The 17914-nt window shown below is 38.8% G+C and overlaps 1 protein-coding gene across 2 annotated transcripts in view; it reads right to left on the reverse strand.

Annotated features, from left to right (window-relative positions):
- The window catches only part of NPY (neuropeptide Y), an 18628-nt gene extending 14250 nt beyond the window's left edge, over positions 1-4378 (reverse strand). Inside the window, exons 1-2 of one of the 2 annotated variants that reach the window (XM_006027039.3) lie at positions 4305-4378; positions 1906-2096 (exon numbers count right to left, since the gene is read on the reverse strand). The gene's annotated coding sequence lies outside the window, so the exon portion shown is untranslated. The remainder of the gene's footprint in view (positions 1-1905; positions 2097-4304) is intronic. The other variant, XM_006027040.3, reaches the window with a different exon arrangement.
- Positions 4379-17914: the final 13536 nt, after the last annotated feature.

Here is a 17914-nt window from a genome sequence, read left to right on the forward strand (position 1 = left end):
AGGGATACCTAGGTATCTCTTGGGTTCAGCCAAAAGAGCATGCCATACCAATCAGCAGTTCTCTGACTCCACTACTACATTTCTAACCTTGCTAGCAAAACAGCTAGGGAAACCAAACTCAGTGCTCCAGCAAATTCTTTGTCAGAGGGTTTGGGGAAAGAATAGTAACAGTGGTAGCAGCAGAAGCATACAGGGAGAGCACAACAAACTAGTATTCACCATCATTATCAGGCTCTGGCCTCACCTTGCTTGATTTGGCTCCTGTTTGTTTGCAGAAGTGGAAGAGAATGTATTGCCCTAATGCCATTTGAAAACTGAAGCTCCTTGTACCCAACTGATTCTGTTGTTTCTAATATCGCCTATCCTCGCAACAATACCTCCTAAGAATTCATCTGAATAAGAAATAGGGTTAAATGAACAAGATGGTAATCAGAATGAAATAAGTCGATAATTCAGATCTAAGGACCTTCCAGAGCTAGACATATGCTGCATATTGCTAAAAAACCTGTAGCACTACACTCTCCATACTCACATATCTATTTATCATGGTCCATGAAATGTCAGACCTTAAGCCTGTTATTTAGTATGACTGCTTTGGGTAGATGTGTTCAATTTAAATCCTATTCTTATTTTGCATATTAAAGAGATTCAGATTCAAAGTCTATAGTCCTAAAGTGTAGCTCCCTTTTTCTTGGTAAATGTTAAAGGCTATTCCCTGCCTAAGCAAGTGCTGGGAATACCCACAATACCCAGTCACATTCCTGATATTCTTCTAAAAAGCATAAGTGTGCCTGTACAGAAGCTAGCTCACCAGAATCTCTCTTAAAATTTATGCTCATGAAAGCAGGTATCCATGGAAAAAGTGGCAAGAGCAAAGTATTAGCCAATAAGAGACCAACACACTCTATTCAAACCTTGTCAGGATGAGAATGGAAGACAAGTGAGAAGATGGAGAGCTACTTCTCCCTTATATATCAAATAATCTGTTTCAGAACAGCTCCCATTTCTAAAATACCTAAACACCATAATTCCTTCAGAATGAGAAAGCCATGCCATTTACTGACCAAGTCAGAGTCCACAGAGTCTGAGTTCATTTTGAAAGATGAGGTACAGAACTACAACACTACACTGAGGAAGCACTATAGATCTAAACTCCAACATACATAGCCTGGCCACCATGCATTTCCATCTACCACGGGCAAGGCAACAACCTTGAAAATAACTAATTATTTTCACTGATGATGAGTGACTCTATTTAACTTATTTGAATTGGAGTTGCAGTCTCAAGATTTAATATAGATACCTACCATTTTATTTAAAGTGGTGCTGTTCACTCCATCACTGCAAAGGCACTGTAAGCACAGAAACTTGTAATTGGAAACTGGAAATGTGAAACTTTGCTTTAGCGGAACCTTCAAATAAAATATAATTGGTTTTTCAAAAACACAGCAATTCACCAGAAGTTCTCCTGAGAACATTGTAGCAAGGTCAGTAGGGCACCAGTAACAATTCTCAAGATACATATTGCACTACAAAGGAACACAACTACACTAAGAAAAGCAACAAAAACAAAGCCATAATTTTGACAATAGAAAGCCTTGAAACTTGTTTGTTCTTATGCTCCTACTCCTCTACACAGCCCAGGAACACAGAGGTACATTCAACAGCACATAGAAAACAGAATAAGATCTCTAGTGACAACCCAACTACTGAGACCAAAGACAACAAGAAACAATATACAAGAAAATAAGAGTTAAAGCAAATGATGCAAAAGAAGCTCTATGGAAAAAATAAAATCTCTCATCCCTAGAAAATAAACCCCTGCTTTTGCAGGAGTATAAAACAGGAGAGATCTGTTATAGCTCAAGAACATAAAGACTTACTAAAATAAACATTTATACTAACGTAGTGTAAGCATTGACTTCAGCCATGTTGGGAGACAGGAGAAAAAGGAAATCCAACGAAGTTTCACAACAAGAGTTTGGTGAGATGAGTCATCAGAATAGACTACAAAGATTGTCTGAAACAGAAGAGTGGATGTGCCAAAGACTGAAGAAAATCAATCACATTCAGATAGAGGATTTTCAGCATCTTACCTAAAGGAAGACAATTAAAAAGGAAGGTGTAAGTAGACCCTTCATTAGCAGATCATTACCACTAATAGATAGACATGAATTAGTCTGGAGCAAGGCTGTCCAACTGGCGGGCCCATTAGGTGCAAGCAGCCCTCGAGGGGTTAAATTGTGGCCCACAGGGCTTGTCAGTGAGGCTGCTAAATCCTCTGTGTTAGCTCAGCTCTGCTGGAACCAAGGGGTGAAAATCACTGCCACTTGCCCCCTACCCCTTGACTACCACCAAATTTGGGATGTTTGCTTGCTGTTGGTAATGAACATTGGCAACAGGAGAAAAGTAGAGGGTAAGCAACAGTGGCCTTCACCTCCTTGGTTCCAGAGCTACATCCACAGCCCTGCCAACAAGCCTCTACCTTTCTGCCAGAGGTGGGTTTTCCAGTCCGTGAGAAGCCCCATGGGCCAGATCCACCCCATAGGGCCAAATGAATGGGGCACCGAAGCTGAAAAGGCACTGAAGCTGAAAAATAGCCTTGTGCTTAAAGTTTGGTTATAGTTAGACCAGGGGTAAGCAAATCCCAGCATGGGTGCCAGAGCGTGGCATGTGAAGGCATTTTGCTTGACTCACGCACCTTTGGTCAGACAGCAGAGAAGGGGCGGGGGCTGCGCTGCCATAACAAGGATTGGACCCCTTGCAGCTCCACTGCTGCCCGCGCCTTGCATACCAACATCTTACAAGTCAAGGTTGCAGGTGTTTTTGGCACACTGCCCAAAAATGTTACCAACTCCTGAGCTAAGACAGTTGACTGTGTAAATTTGGCAACTTCTTCCCCAACAGGTCCACCATCCAGCTGTAGTCAGAATCATGTTGGCTTATTTTGCTGATAAAGATTTGTTGTTACTGTTGCTTTTATTCACTAGGACTATAAAACCAAAGACACCTAGACTATACAAATGATTACCTGTATTAGCTCTTAAATCTAATTCACTTTACAACTTTTACAGTTTCTCCTTCACTTAGCTCGAGACTTTCTATTAGACAAGGATTCCCTGTTAAAGGCAACCTTAAAGGCATCCTTCTAATTTGACAAGTCTAAAAGTGTCTTTTGTTTGTCATAAATCATTCTGATCTTTTCACTGTACTTGTATTTAACTACTGGATGTTATTTATGTTTGCTACTACCACTGTCAGGATGGCTATTGGCTCATTTACTGGGGCCTTTATCCAGCCAGTTTATAGGTAAACACAGTTCTACTTGTTGGGTAGTAATAGTGATCAGTGGTATATTAGATTTCTGTTGCTATAGAAGATATTTTGGAAGCCCCTTCCCCCTCTGTTGTATAAAATGAAAAATACTAGAACAAATGCAATTACTTTTGGCTCCCTGTATTTTACTCTGAACTCCACCCAAAGTGAGAAACAATGAAAGTGGTAGTGGTTATTTAAGTGGTAGTGTGCGAGTGGGAGTAAAACCCTGAAAACCTGCATGGTGGTTAGGATGAAATGATTAGCAGCAGGCTGGAAGCTAGAGAATGCCCACTGACAGACAAGTTAGAAGTACAATGTTTATAACTGAAAGAATAGTCTGTTGAGAAACCAGAAGCTCAGAATAAGATCCTTGTTCTGATTTGCAATAATTTGAAGAGGAAGGAGTGATGAGTGGTCATGTGACCATAGTTCAAAACAGAATTTGGCCTTGATTCTTCTTCAGTCAAAATGAACAGCTTCCGTGTCTTGTCTATTTTGTCACAAAGAGTTGCATTTCTAAACATGAAAATAAAAAAATAAAATAGACAAATTCTCAGACAAATCAGCAGACAGCTTTGTATTTTGGCAATGCTTATTGAAACCTTAACACTCGCACAGGATGGACAGAAGAAGGTCAGCATATGGTTTTCTGCAATACCTATCACCATATCATTATTCAAGTGCCTGGGACTAGAAAATGTAGGTACATTTGTGAAATTATACATCTATGTGTATATATATGTGTACAAACACAAAGCTGCCCAAGGAACTCAATAAATATTCCCTTATTGATGTAATATGCTAGCATGGTATTTTTAAATACAGCTAATGTGATATTGGTCTTAGGTACCAAAGCCTCGATTGTGCAGATTAATCCCCTTGGCCTTTAGTTTTTTGTTTTATAGTAGTCTTTGTATGCTTTGTAAAGCTATGTTTAAGAGTTGATATGATTTCTAAATCGATATTAAAGATTTTCTAGCACTTACTTTGATGACTGTTATGCTCCAAGTTGCTCAAAAAGCATTAGTATTTCCATATGTTTCAAGATTCTCCAAATGATTTTTTTTTTCTTTTTTTCTTTTTTTTTTTTTTTTTTACTGCTGGGTAGAACAAAATTACCTGTAAAAAAGGAAACATTATTTAAAACTGTTGGGACAAATTAATCCCTATTGCAACACTACTAAGTGGCATTATACTGGGATTGAATAAAACTTCTTATTTTTAGTTTACTCTTATCACAGGGCACGGTTTACATTACATTGTTCTTGCATTTCCAAGAATATTGGTCTGTAAATTTCTAGTTTAAACTTTTTCTTTTTACAATTATAATAATATATGGAGGGAGGAACCAAAAAAAGATATGCATCCTAAAACCAAGTGGACAGATGGACACACATAGGGCAAAAGTTTGCTATAAGCTCAAATTTCACTTGTGACAAAGACCTCACAGAGTTTCAATCTTCCCCAAAGCTGATAAAGACCATTTTAATTTCCCACCACAAGAAAAAATAACTGGCAGTCAAACTACTTTTAAATATGATTAAAGTACCTGGTATTTTGATTTCATCATACCTTGCCAGGTCAGTCTAAAGCAGACATGATTGTTCTAAGGGGTTTTGGGAAGTGGGGGGGGGTTTACCAGAATTACTCTTGAATACACTTTAAATACAAGCTTCAACTTTGCTTTTAAAATCAGTTCCACTGAAATATATTATTTGTTTTCACTTGCCCTCCCTGTAATACAAAGATGCTAGAACAATAACTGTAAGAAACAACATAAAACCAGATCTTCCTAAAGGACCGAAACCTGAAGCTTTTACTTGCACTAAACTTCCACTGACTATCTACCTATGTTTTCTCAAGGTGTTTAGCATAGACATCGATTCTTGACCTTCAGGGACTCCTGAGAAAGGACAAACTAGAGTGATCAGCACTAAAGTAAGTGCTCTCATAGGAAAGAGCAGCAAACCATACAAATGGAATTCCCATTAACATGTAGCACCCCATGATATAATTGACTAGGATCTTTGTTCCATACACATTTTAGGACAAAGTTACTGCACTAAGAATAAATATATTGGTGCTCCTTCACAAACAGCAGTATTATCTTTGTGTTCTACAGATAAGGAACTGAGACAGAAAGACAGTGCAGCTTGTTCAAGATAGCACATACAATCCTTGGCAGAGATGAGAATAGAACCCAAGCATCTTGAGTTCTTGCTTATTAGGGATAATTTCAGCCATCTATCCCCATTCCATAAGACCAACATGCAGTGTTCTTGTAAGAAAATATTCCCAATGATTGAGGCTTTCTCAAGTGTTTGAGAGGAATCTAATGCTATGCTGAAATTCTCCACAGATTAGAAATCCAAAATACAGTTTCTTAGCTGCCCCTATGAACTACAAGCCTTCATGTGAGCACTAGAACCAAACATCACGTAAATACGAAGTGCTATATAATTACTATAATTATACTATAATTACAGCAACGTTTAGTGAAATCTTAGCCCCACTGAAAGCAATGGCAAAATACCCCTTTAAATTCAAGGTGCCAGGATTTTACCCACAGACTAATTGGATTACTCCTGAGTTACACAGATATAACAAAGGATAAGCAGGTCCAAAAACTGAGACACCCTAGAGGAAAATCAGGAAAAGTAGAGTAGATATAATTTCTGTGGTTTAGTACCTTAAAACAACATACAGAGTGTTTTGTTTAAAAAAACACACCATACAAACATGCTAAATCAACATTAAAAGCATCTAAAATGAGGAAAAGAGACACATCCTCAGAGCATGCAAAAGATTTGCTGCAATTTCTCTATGATTTCATTTTTCTATGTGAGCAGGTTTACGTTCTGGCAATACTAATGTACTAGTTGTATCTATCATTAATTTCAGAATTCCATTCAGCAAGCCTTAGCCCCACTGATAAAGGTGAGTTTACTCTTATCAAAAATACATTCCATACAGAGAAAATTGTGTCCACAAAATGAAAAAACATCATTACTACCGTGTCCACTATAAACAAATTATCCTCATGTGGAGGGCACATGGATGTTAGACCATTTCATCATTATATATGAAATACACATTTTGTGAGTGTTTTTAAAACACAGTGTATGTGATTTGTAATAGGTTTTTTAACGTTATTATAGGATGCAGTTGAATAAAGATCTATACGATAGTAGAAAGTAGGATAATTTTCTTTTTATTGTAGGCAGCTTCTTAATTTATTGAGCTAAACCTGCAGCATGACAGATAGCATCCCAGCTCATCCTTTGCCAAGTCATGGACTCTGTAATCACCAGTGCCACTTTCATCATTGTTTTTGCTAATTTTCTCTATTCATTTTGGATTCCTATTTGAAATCTCAAAAGCGTCTTATCAATCGAACACAGTTTTTAATGTTTCCATGTTTCATTTAGACGACTAAAATGTTTAATTATTACATCATTTATACAATCAAATATCATCTTTAAATCAATTGTCTGGACAAGGAACTGATCCAAAGCACACACGAATTTTTCTCTTGAGTTCAATGAGTTTTGGATCAGGTACCCATGGAACTTATGTAAGTAAAAGTAAAATTTCAAAAGATCTTACCCATTTTGTGAGGTAGAATCTGGGTAGAGAAAAGGGGAACAGATAGATATAGGCAAATGGAGCAAATAAATCCATATTTCATGTGGGGGATTAAAAAAATTCACTGCTATATCCTCAGAAAGGACCCTTCCAAAGTCAAAAGAAACCTCACAAATGTGGTTAAAACTATTAGCTCCTTCAGCCTCTATGAACATGCAAAGTCAAGCAAGAAAAGCAAAGCAGGCTCCAGAAGCTAAAGTTGCATTACTATGAGATAAGTCTTACCTTCTCCAGGGACAGAGAGGGACCCTGACACAACCAAATAATTTAGGAGCAAAATTTAAAGCAACCACCTGGATAATCTGGGCCTCCCAAGTATCAGTAGATTCTGCTCTATAAGAACTCCCTATGTAATCATGGCTACCTGGGGACAGGGAATAAAGGTAAATCACAAGAGGAGCAGTGGCAGCCCTTTGTCCAGTCTTGGAGCATATCTATATTATATGGTCACTTTCCTGACAGGGCTATGGTGACAGAGGTCCCCACTGGAAAAAAGGCCTTTGGCCACAGAAGGATGATTTTCTACTATCTTTGCCAAAACACCTCCCCAAATGATAGGAGCTCTGTTAGCAAAAGCCCTTCTATTGGCATAACTCTGTTCAGATGGTGGGGAAATTGCTGGCAGACATGTTCAGGGCCAGATTAACCCTTTAGTGGGCCCTAGGCAAACAAACTCATGGGCCCCTACTTTTTTTTTCACTCAATAATTATAATATGTAAAATAAACACAACTGGGCCCCTTCATCACTTAGAGCCCTAGGCATGTGCCTAGTTTGCCTATGCATTAATCTGGCCCTGCCTATGTTAGCTAGGGACTATGATCTTTCCATACTCTCTAGCTGACAACTTTGCTGGTAAAACTTTGTAATGTAGACAAAGCTTTGGTTGAAGGTGCATCCCATGACAAGGGATACCTGAGACCTCATGCTAGGGACCCATGTGTCAGGAATAAATATGTTTATATCAGAATCATAGCTTGCTTGCATGCTTGTAAAGCACGTTTCTAGCCATCCTGGTTAAAAAGGATATCTTAACATTCCGAAATCAGTTGGGACAAAAAACGTAATAGAAAAAAATTAAAAGTTGCCCAGTCTTGCACCACAGTCTTTCAACTGAAAAAAGAAACTGCATTGACTAGAAAGCCCTTGTGCCTAAAGTGGGAAATGACAACAGCTATAAAAAATAAGAACCCCCCAGCTTTAATAAACAGAAGAAAGAAGAAGCTGATGACAATGAAAATGAATCAAACTAGGAAATGTTGAAAACTGATAGGGGATGCAGAGTGACACTAGGCAAAAATTTATGCCAGCAGACTGAAGGACAGTGGCTGCATCTACACATGCACTTTACTGTGTATAAGACTAATGTGCAGTACAGTGTCACCATCTACACATGAGCCGCAATTAGTGCACAGTATATTACTTTACTCCAGCATAGGATAGCCCCATCAGACACAGGTATTATCCTATGCCACAGGAAATTACTGCATTTAAATGCACTTGTAGACAGTGACATTGAGCCAGAGTATATTCAGCTACATTATTTGCATGTGTAGATATACCCATCAAGGAGGAGTTTAATTAAATGTATTAGGAACAAAAGGAATCCTAACAGTTGTATCAGAAATAGTACAGAAGATAAAAGTTCAACATATATTTCTGCTCTGTGGAAGGGAAAGGAATATTAATTCATGTCAACAAACATGAGTTTATGGAAATAATTCTTGTCAAACTAGCTTGCTATCTTTTTTTACAAGATGCAAGTTGGTTGATAAGGGTAATTAATAATGTTGATGTAACATATTTGGACTTCTGTGAGGCATTTAACTTGGTACCATATAAGAAATGACATTTTGATTAAGAAACTAAAATGATCCAAAATTAAGAGATGACATGCAATAATTGGATTAAAATTAGCTATCTGATGGCCCTCTAAATGTAACTGTAGACGGCTATGTTTCTAGTGAAGTCCCAAGGGAATTGTTCTTGGTTTTGCAATATTTTAAATATTTATTAATGACAAAGAAGAAATTTTAAAAAATCACCACTGGTAAAGTTTGCAGATGACAAAAATTGAGGGGGAGTGGTAAATAGCACAGGGGGTATATAGTTATATATTGTTATAAAGCCATCTGTAACATGAGTCTGTAGGATGGGTCCAAGTTAACAATGTGTGTTTTAACAGAGTCAAATGTACAATCATTCATCTAAGAACAACGAACGCATGCCATACTTATAAAATGGGCTCTCTATCATGGGAAACAGCAATGCTGGAAAAAAGATTTCAGGGTCATGGTAGACAGCTGCCTGAATATATACACCAATTGTGATGCAGCAGCCAAAAGGATGCGATTCTTGGATGTATCTTGTGTAGGAGTTGAGAGGATATACTACCTCTGGATTTGGCACTGATACAACCACTGCAGGAACAGTGTGTCCAGTTCTGACGTCCACACTGCAAGAATGATGTTGATAAATCAGAAAAGGTTTGGAGTGGAGACACAAGAACAGTTGAGGGATTAGAAAACATGCTTTATATTGAGAGATTCAAGGAGTTCCATGTAATTCATTAGTAAAAGAGAAAGTTAAAGGTAACTTGATCACAGTTTTTAAGCACCTATGTTGCTAGTAGAACTTTGATAATGGGTCCTTCAATCTAGCAGAGAAAGGGATAAGCAGGTCAAATGGCTCGATATTGAAAAATTCAAACTAGAAGCAAGATGTGCATTTTTAACAGTGAAGGCAATCAATTTCTAGAACATCTTGCCATGGTTATGAATGGATTCTGCTCCAATGGTAACATTTAAAATAAGATTGGATAGTTTTTTAGAAGATACAGTCTTGTTCAAAGAATTAATTCAAAGATACCTTTGGCTTGTGATATACAGGAGGTCTATCTAGATGAGCACAATACCAGTTCTGGCTTTATAATCTATGAAACTCTGGAAAACTGCAGGCTAAGTAACACAATGATGTTTGCCTAAGTTTACAGTAAGCCTGACATAATGGCTCTGAAAGGAAAGCACTGTCACAGTATTTCAGTGATACTAACTTCAAGATGTGCTATTCTGAAGAGGAACCCCAAGGGACAATGTGCACAAGGCCCATCCCTGGCTGGGACTGCTTCTACACATGCCTACTGGTCAATGATTCCTATGGAGAACGATCACAGACATGATAGATTCTAAGATATTCCTTTCCTCGTATCCCTCAACCCCCTTCCCAACTCCAACCTCAAACTAGTAGTAAACTATACAGAAAAAATAAAGAGCTGTTAACCCCATGAGAAACATATGCAGCAGATAACCAAAGAGAATACAACCAAAGCATTTCTACAACCCAATACACAATTTTTTACTGCTATTATCAAAAACATATTAGCAGTAAAGAGCACAGGAGGATGTTTGTTATATCAGTGTGAATATAGGAGTCCTGGGAAGAGAAGGCAGAAAGATGCAAGCAAATCTTATTAGAGACAAGTTTATAATAAAGGAAAAAACTAAACCTAAAGCTGAATTGTATAGTATACAACAACTCAAGATTTAATTTGACTGTATCAGTCTCCTCCTGCAAAACAACAGGTGATGTTAATTATCAAATTAAATGGAGGAAACAAGTTATTTTCCACCCACTGTTTCCTGCATTTCTATGGTTAAAACCTTCTCCTTATTTGCACACCTTTTAATTTGAACCTTATGCTTTCAATTTCTTTCAGATCAATCTCTTCATCTCCTAGAAGTCCCCATAGATTCATGGCTGGAGTGTGAACAACATAGCCAATGACTTGCTGTTAATAATGGCAAGTACAAAGTAAGTATGAAAAAGAGAGACTCCCTAATAGACTTTGTAATTATATATTTGGCTCAGTTCATGTCATTTTAACTCTATCCATATTTTTTTAATACACAGATCAATCCAATAAAGAAACTTGCGTGGAAATGCACATAGGGTGAACTGATTATTGGGTGTGTATTTTTCATTGTATGTATGTTCCCTTTTAATTGTATTATGCTGGAGATTAGAACCCATCAACACCTGTTCAATCAGAAGCCTTTGAAATTGTAGCCAATATTCAGAAGCATGCTATGTGTGATACTATTCAGTCACCACATGAAGATTTTTGACTGTTCTGTAGTAACCCTAAAGACTATAATGGCTGACCTACCTCCAAAGATAATCCATTCTTTTTATCTTGTATTTTACTTCGGTTCTGCCTGATTAATTCTCTTCACAGGGCAACAAATGGAAAGCCCCTTCCTCAAAGACTTGATGATCAATATGATGACTTATCTGAGTAAGGTAATCATAAATTGGCCCTTCCTGCTCTCTGTAAGTAATTTAAGCATTGCTGCATAAAGTAGCTGGCAGAGTCTTAGAGAATTAGACTGTCAACTCTAAAACAATCACATGCTTCAGAAATCTATGGAAATTGAGTTCAGTCTGCGGTTCTCATTCAGTCTAGTCTTGCATACAAAAATGGCACCAGGTTTCACGTAAGCTAAGGTCTTTGCAATGCGCGTCTGTGCAATCCTTAAGCACACAAGAGCAAAAATAGCCAAAGTATACAGTAACTTAATATAATGGAGGGTAGAAATACACTTTTATCTCAACAGATGACATATTTTGTTAGGCTGATCAAGTACATATATTACCCCAAGGCTGAGCCAAATACAAAATTTTATTTAAACAATTACTGAATGAATAATTCCATCTTGATGAATCATGTTGATTTTTTTAATTGTTGGAAGTAGAAGGAAACAGATATAATTTTTAAGACAGTGATCAGTTACCACAGTGTTAGCCAATCAGGGTTCATGGTAGAGATGATCTCTTTTATCAGACCAACAAGATTTTTGCAAAAAAAAATTATTTAATTGCAAACTTTCAAGCACAAACACCCTTCATCCGGCATTGGAGAAAAGACTGTAAAAGTTCTCCTGGGTAGAAATGAAAGTTCATATTTCATAGGATTTCACAGAGGAGTCAATAGATGGAAAACTCCTCTGGGCAGACGGTTCATATCCGGTATGAAGCCTCTCACCTCCTGTGAGGATCTGTGATGATGCAAATTACCTTGAAACAAAGGCAGGAGCAGGATCTCAGGTTTCAGGTGGTCACAGTTGTTTCCAGCTTGGGAAAATATGAAAATTTCATTTTAAAAAATGTTAGCCAGTAATTTCAATGTAATTTTTTACATAGTCTAGAGACAGCTTTGTGAATGTTCTGAAACTCAGAGAATTAATTTTGCCATGCCAAACAAATGGTTTTCTTAAAATATATGGGATCCTTTGTCTTAGTTCCTCAAACTGTATTCAGATTTTAACAGGGTTTCTCTGCCAACAACTTCACTATTATACGTCCTTTTTTTTGTAGTATAAATTCCCACCTTCTGTTCAACAGGAGTTAAGCAGACCTTCTCTATGATTTGCTATAAATTAGCAGCATCACCATTTCCATAACTTCTGCGGCTCTATCTTTTACTAGTATTGGTCTGGAACTCTACCACTATATACGGCATGAAGTGGCCATAAAGCAGGGTAAATATTGAGCCAAGGCTGCAGACTTCAGAGAATCACTTTTTCAAAAAAAGATTAATAAATTAATAAGTATTTGTTGCTTCCACCCCCCTGAGTCATTACCATTAGGTACCTCACTGATTCTGGGAAATTACACTTAGAATATCTACCCAAAATCTTTATATCAATAATGACACTGAAGAACCAACACTTAATCACTACCCACTTGCAATTACTTTTCTTTATTAGCTTTATTATCATATAATTAGGAAGAGAGTTTTACACACACACACACAGCTAGCATACAGCAGTCTGTACTTTCCCTTAGCATTTCTTAGTTTATTAGCAATTAAAAAATTAAGTGTTTTTGTGTTTATGCTGAGTGAATAGTAGTTGTATAAATGTCTTCTAATATTGGTCATTGTTTTAGATAGTGAAAATACTTGGAACTAGCTCTCATGTAATAAAAAATAACTATTATAGTACTTGATTAAAAACATAAAATAATTGCAAAGAACCAATCACACTTGTACATATCCAGTTTCTTTGATTCTTTTTTCCCCCTCATGTATAGAACCCAGCATGGCTAGAAAGGAATTCTGACAATAGTGTGGCATGCAAATGAGCATGGAAAACATCTCCCCTTCTATTACATATGGCTATTTACACTGTCTGTATTTAATCAGACAAAGTGCTATAACACCTCATTAACATGTCATCTACAGTGCATACAGTACAGAGACAGCATAATTTAAAACTATCTGTATAAAAGCAGAAACTATTGAAAAGTACAAGATTTGTCCCTGATCTCGCAAACTGATATAGTTCCATAACTTGAAACATATGAAGTCACTACACTAAAACACCTTCACCTATTTCAGGTGCTTCACTGGTTTAGGAATAGCTCAACTTTTAACTGAGCCCAGGACTGCTTTAGATGATCCAGAGATCCTATCCAACCCTATGATACTACAGGTACCTCTTCACTGCTAAAAGAAGTAGAGCTTTTTTTGTTCTTCTATCTGCATTTCTCCCCAATCTGAAGGGGGAGACAGGTAACTAACAGGTATTAATGATCTCACTGTAGTCGTATCTTTTTTGGGCATTAAGACATAGCCACTAGGGATGTGCGAAACGGGCTGTATTTGATTTGGATTCGGCCCAAATCAGGGACAGTGATTCGATTTGTTGATTTGGATCACTGTCCCCGATTTGATTCTGCCGAATCTGAAGAGTCGATGCTGATTGGGAGAATCAGCAATTTGGCCACAGACACAGCTTTAAATGTTTTTTCTACATACCTCAAGGTACCAGGCATGGCTCATGAACGCTGAAATGTTGGGGTGAAAGGAGCATCCCACAGGAACATGGGGGGCCCCCTGTATGCTCGGTGGTGAACCTGGAAGTGGACCAGAAGTAGTTCCAGTCCACTTCTGGGTCTGCCACCAAGCGTGCTGCCTACCCCCACCGTCCCCCTCTGGCTTGGCTATAGGTTGCGGCGGGAGCCAGGAGGCACCAGTTGCCAAGCCGCAGGGTGGAGGGCCTCAGCGCACTCCCCAGTGGACCCAAAAGTGCTTCTGGTCCACTTCTGGGTCTGCTGACGACTGTACTGGGGAGCCCTCCACGCTCCCTCCATGCTCCATCCACCCCACCATTGCAGCATTCACAAGCTGCCTCGTACCTTGAGGTACATAGAAAAAATATTTAAATCTGTGTCTATATCTAAATCACCAAATCTTTCTGAATCAATTCAGGGGGTTCCAATTTAATTCAGAGAGATTAAAGGGTCTCCTGATTTGATTTGGATTCAGAGATTCGGCCACCGAATCGGGCCGAATCTCTGCCGAATTGAATCAGGAACTGAATCTTTGCACAGCCCTAATAGCCACAGATGCACAGCATTGAACTCACACCACGGGTGAGAAGACCTAGCATGGCTCTTAGTTACCAATGCCTCTGGGTCTTCCTAATCCTGGGCTGCACTTGCAAAGCTGTTACTCAAATTTATCAGTAGCCTATCCACAAGGTTACCTGAAGAGGCAGAAACAGGTCTACATCTCAATCTTTGATTTGTTTGCAATTTAAAACATAAAAAAAAAACATTTATACCAAAATCTATCTGGCCAACATCACAACCCAACATCACAACATAAGGCACTGACAGACATGCAGGTCCCCCACTCTAACTCATGGCACTTCACATAAAGCACCATGAGTTAAGAGTGACGACCCCGCCCTCGATGTTCACTTGTTGGGTTGAGCGGGGGGGTGGAAATCGAACTCCACTTTGGAGACAATCCAGTGGAGGAGCCTGCCTGCAGCCTTCCTCCCCTAGCCACACCATCCATCCCCAGCCCCACCAGCTCCAGGCCTGTCTGCTGAAAGGGAAAGGGGAGAAGGGAGCGGGACAGAACTGAAGGCTGGGGTTTGCCTGACCTGAGCTGGAGAGGGAAGATACTGCAGGGGTGAGGGGCAGGGGGTCATGAGGCAGGAGAGCTCCATTCTACCTGCACCTGCTCCAGATCAGGCCAGGCAAACCCCTCCCCCCTCCCTTCCTGCAGATAGCACCAGGGGCAGGACTGGGATGCATTAGCCCAGCCCTGCTAGCTCTGACAGGTTGATCCTAAGGAAGACACATTCCCTAAGGTACTCCGCTTTGGAGCACCTTCATCTGATCCCTCATTAGATAGGGGTTAATTTGTCACACGATCAACCAATTTTAAAGAGCTCTGCAGCCACACACATGTCATAGCATGACTGTAGAGTGCTTTCAGGGGGCCAATTTCATGAAAAATGTAACTTCTATCAGTGCTTACAGATTCTCACCTGTACTGGCAGGGGAGACTTGGGAAGTGAAAGGAGGGTGGCGCACAGATTGGCAGCAAGTCTTCTTGAATTTGCTGAATTCTCCAAATTTCCCTCTAGCCTATGTCCAATATTTATAGATAACTTGTTCTAGTATTCTAATCCATGATCTCTGGTTTTATTTAAATGTCTTTGTTTCACTGAAACTTTTGGAACCAGACTGAATCAGATTTCTTGTGGTCTTGGAAGATGTCAATTAGTTGGGATTTATATCCTTGGGAAAGTAAAAGGGTGGGTTTCTAATCTCTTTTCCTTTCCTATTGTGGGATGCTGTTCATGTTTCTTCTTTACCTTACTTTATGATCTTCTTGGACAAGGCTGTTTTGTTTTTACAAATTATCTAAGCATTTTAACAAAAATATCTCTAGTATGGCAAAATAATATCTAATACATTTGGTTACATCAATTGCTACTACTACTATTTTAAATTAAAGCTATGATATAGTGTATATATTTTATAGATTATTTAATGTATGGTCTTGCCTTGTCTTCTTTCAGCCTTGTGCTTTGTTTAATTGGGTTTGATGGCTCCCTTTACTTGCTGACCAAGCTAGTTGTCTCATCTACAACGGTTCACGCTATGGTCACTCAGAAACAGGCTTTGGGCCTTCTGCTTAGCTACAATTCTGCAGCTTAGCCTAGGCCCTTTGAAAATGGCCAAGGTTGACAACAAGGTTGGAAAGGTCCATTGTTTAAATTAGCCACTCTTGGTGGGCCAGGTAATTATAGCAGTATCCCCAGTGTTGTAGCACTGCTCAAAAAGCTCCATGGGGCTGCAGATTAGAAACCCTCCATTGATATACCCCACTGTACTTTTCTAGTTGTACCCCAACAACCACATCTAACATGACCCCTATATGCTAGTGTTACTAAGGACTTTAACAGCTCCTATGCTAGGAAAATATTTTTGTGGACTTTAAGGGCCCTGTTACACGACATTGAATCTCATTGTTCTCAGACAAAATCCATAAGTTTTTGAAACATTTTAAAGCATCAGTGCATGTTTATGCATGTTCATTAATTTACAACAGGCATATATGGAGGTTATTACTGCAGCATTAAGTTTTGTTTTTTCTTCTTTATCTTCACAAAAAGTCTGCAAAAACTTGTGATGGTCATGAATTATTCATCATTCAATATTATTTCCTGAATAACTTCTGTCAGTAGATCTTGGTTTGTAGATTGTTCATGAGCAATTTGTTGCAAATATTCTAACTTCAGGATCTAGGTAGCATAGGTTAGCATTAGGGCTGTGTGAAGCTTCGGGTGGTGATTTGATTTGGAGGAGATTCGGCCCGATTAGGTGGCCGAATCTCCAAATCCGAATCAAATGAGGGGACCAATTAAAAGGTCCAAATCGATTCGAAGCACTCCAAATCTTCAGAAATCTTCCGAAAAAGATTAGGAGGGCTTCAATGATTCAGACAGTCCCCATGCCTGCAGCAGGGAACTGAAGCCAGACTCTGAGCTAGTAAGTAGGGGGCGGAGGAGCGGGGGCTGGGGGAGGGGACCCCTGCCAACCCCCATCCCCTTCCTGCTCCCTCAGCCCCCCAACCCCTGCCCACTAACTGAATATACTTCTTCCCTACTACTAACAGTTCAGAGGGAAGTTGATGTAGGGCTTCAAGAGTGACTGCTGACTGATGTATAAACACTAAAATTCTCAGCCTGAAGAAAGAGAAAACAAGAGATGTTGCTCTGTAATCTAATCTCAGAGAATAAATTGTGTCCATGTTTTATTTTTTCTATAGTTACTTATTAGTCTGTCTTACTTACCTTGTTGCTAGACCCTACCACCTCATTCAACAAAAAAAGAAGCTTAGTCTGAGACTGATGGCAAGCACTATTTTGAGTTTTCCTTCCTGTGAACAAGTGAATAAATTGAAAATGGCTCTATCCTTCTCCATTCACTAGTCTGAGTAAGAGACCAGGCAGAAGAGGAAAATATGCCTCACTCCTACAAGAGCTGAAGTAATTAATTATTTTTCTTGACCCAAAAAGGAGAGAGGATGAGGTGAGGAACTCTCTCTCAGACAGAAGCTCCTGAGACAAAAAACAGGTTGGAGGGTATGTGCCACAATTCTGTGTTTTCCCCCTCTCATGCTATGGGCCACTTACAGTTTGTTGGTAGTTAGAGTTCAGTATTTGATAGTTCAGCTGACAGGTAAACTCAGAGGGGATGCTTAGAGTTAATTGATTCTGTGACACTATAGCCATTCATTTATATCATAACCAGTTGTACATGAGGTATATTTCTTCCACTGCTGAATCTAAATTAATATAGAAGTTAAAAAACCTCCAGAATATATTACCTACTGATACTTTATTATATCCACTACAGAATCTCTTCCTTATAGAAAAGTGTGCTGTAAAATCTGCTTCAGCAATGAAAATGTTTTCCATTATTTAAAAGCAGACAAGGTTCTTTCGGTAAATATGATATCTTTTATTACACCAACTAAATAGTTGGGAAAATAGTTCTTTGCAAGGTTTTGGGTACAAACACCCTTCTTCAGGCACAGGGAGAGTTTGTCATTTCTTTGTGTGCTCTCCTGGGTAGAATGGAAGCCA

The sequence above is a fragment of the Alligator sinensis genome, unplaced genomic scaffold, assembly GCF_000455745.1.
Source record: "Alligator sinensis unplaced genomic scaffold, ASM45574v1 scaffold978_1, whole genome shotgun sequence".
NCBI lineage: Eukaryota > Metazoa > Chordata > Crocodylia > Alligatoridae > Alligator > Alligator sinensis.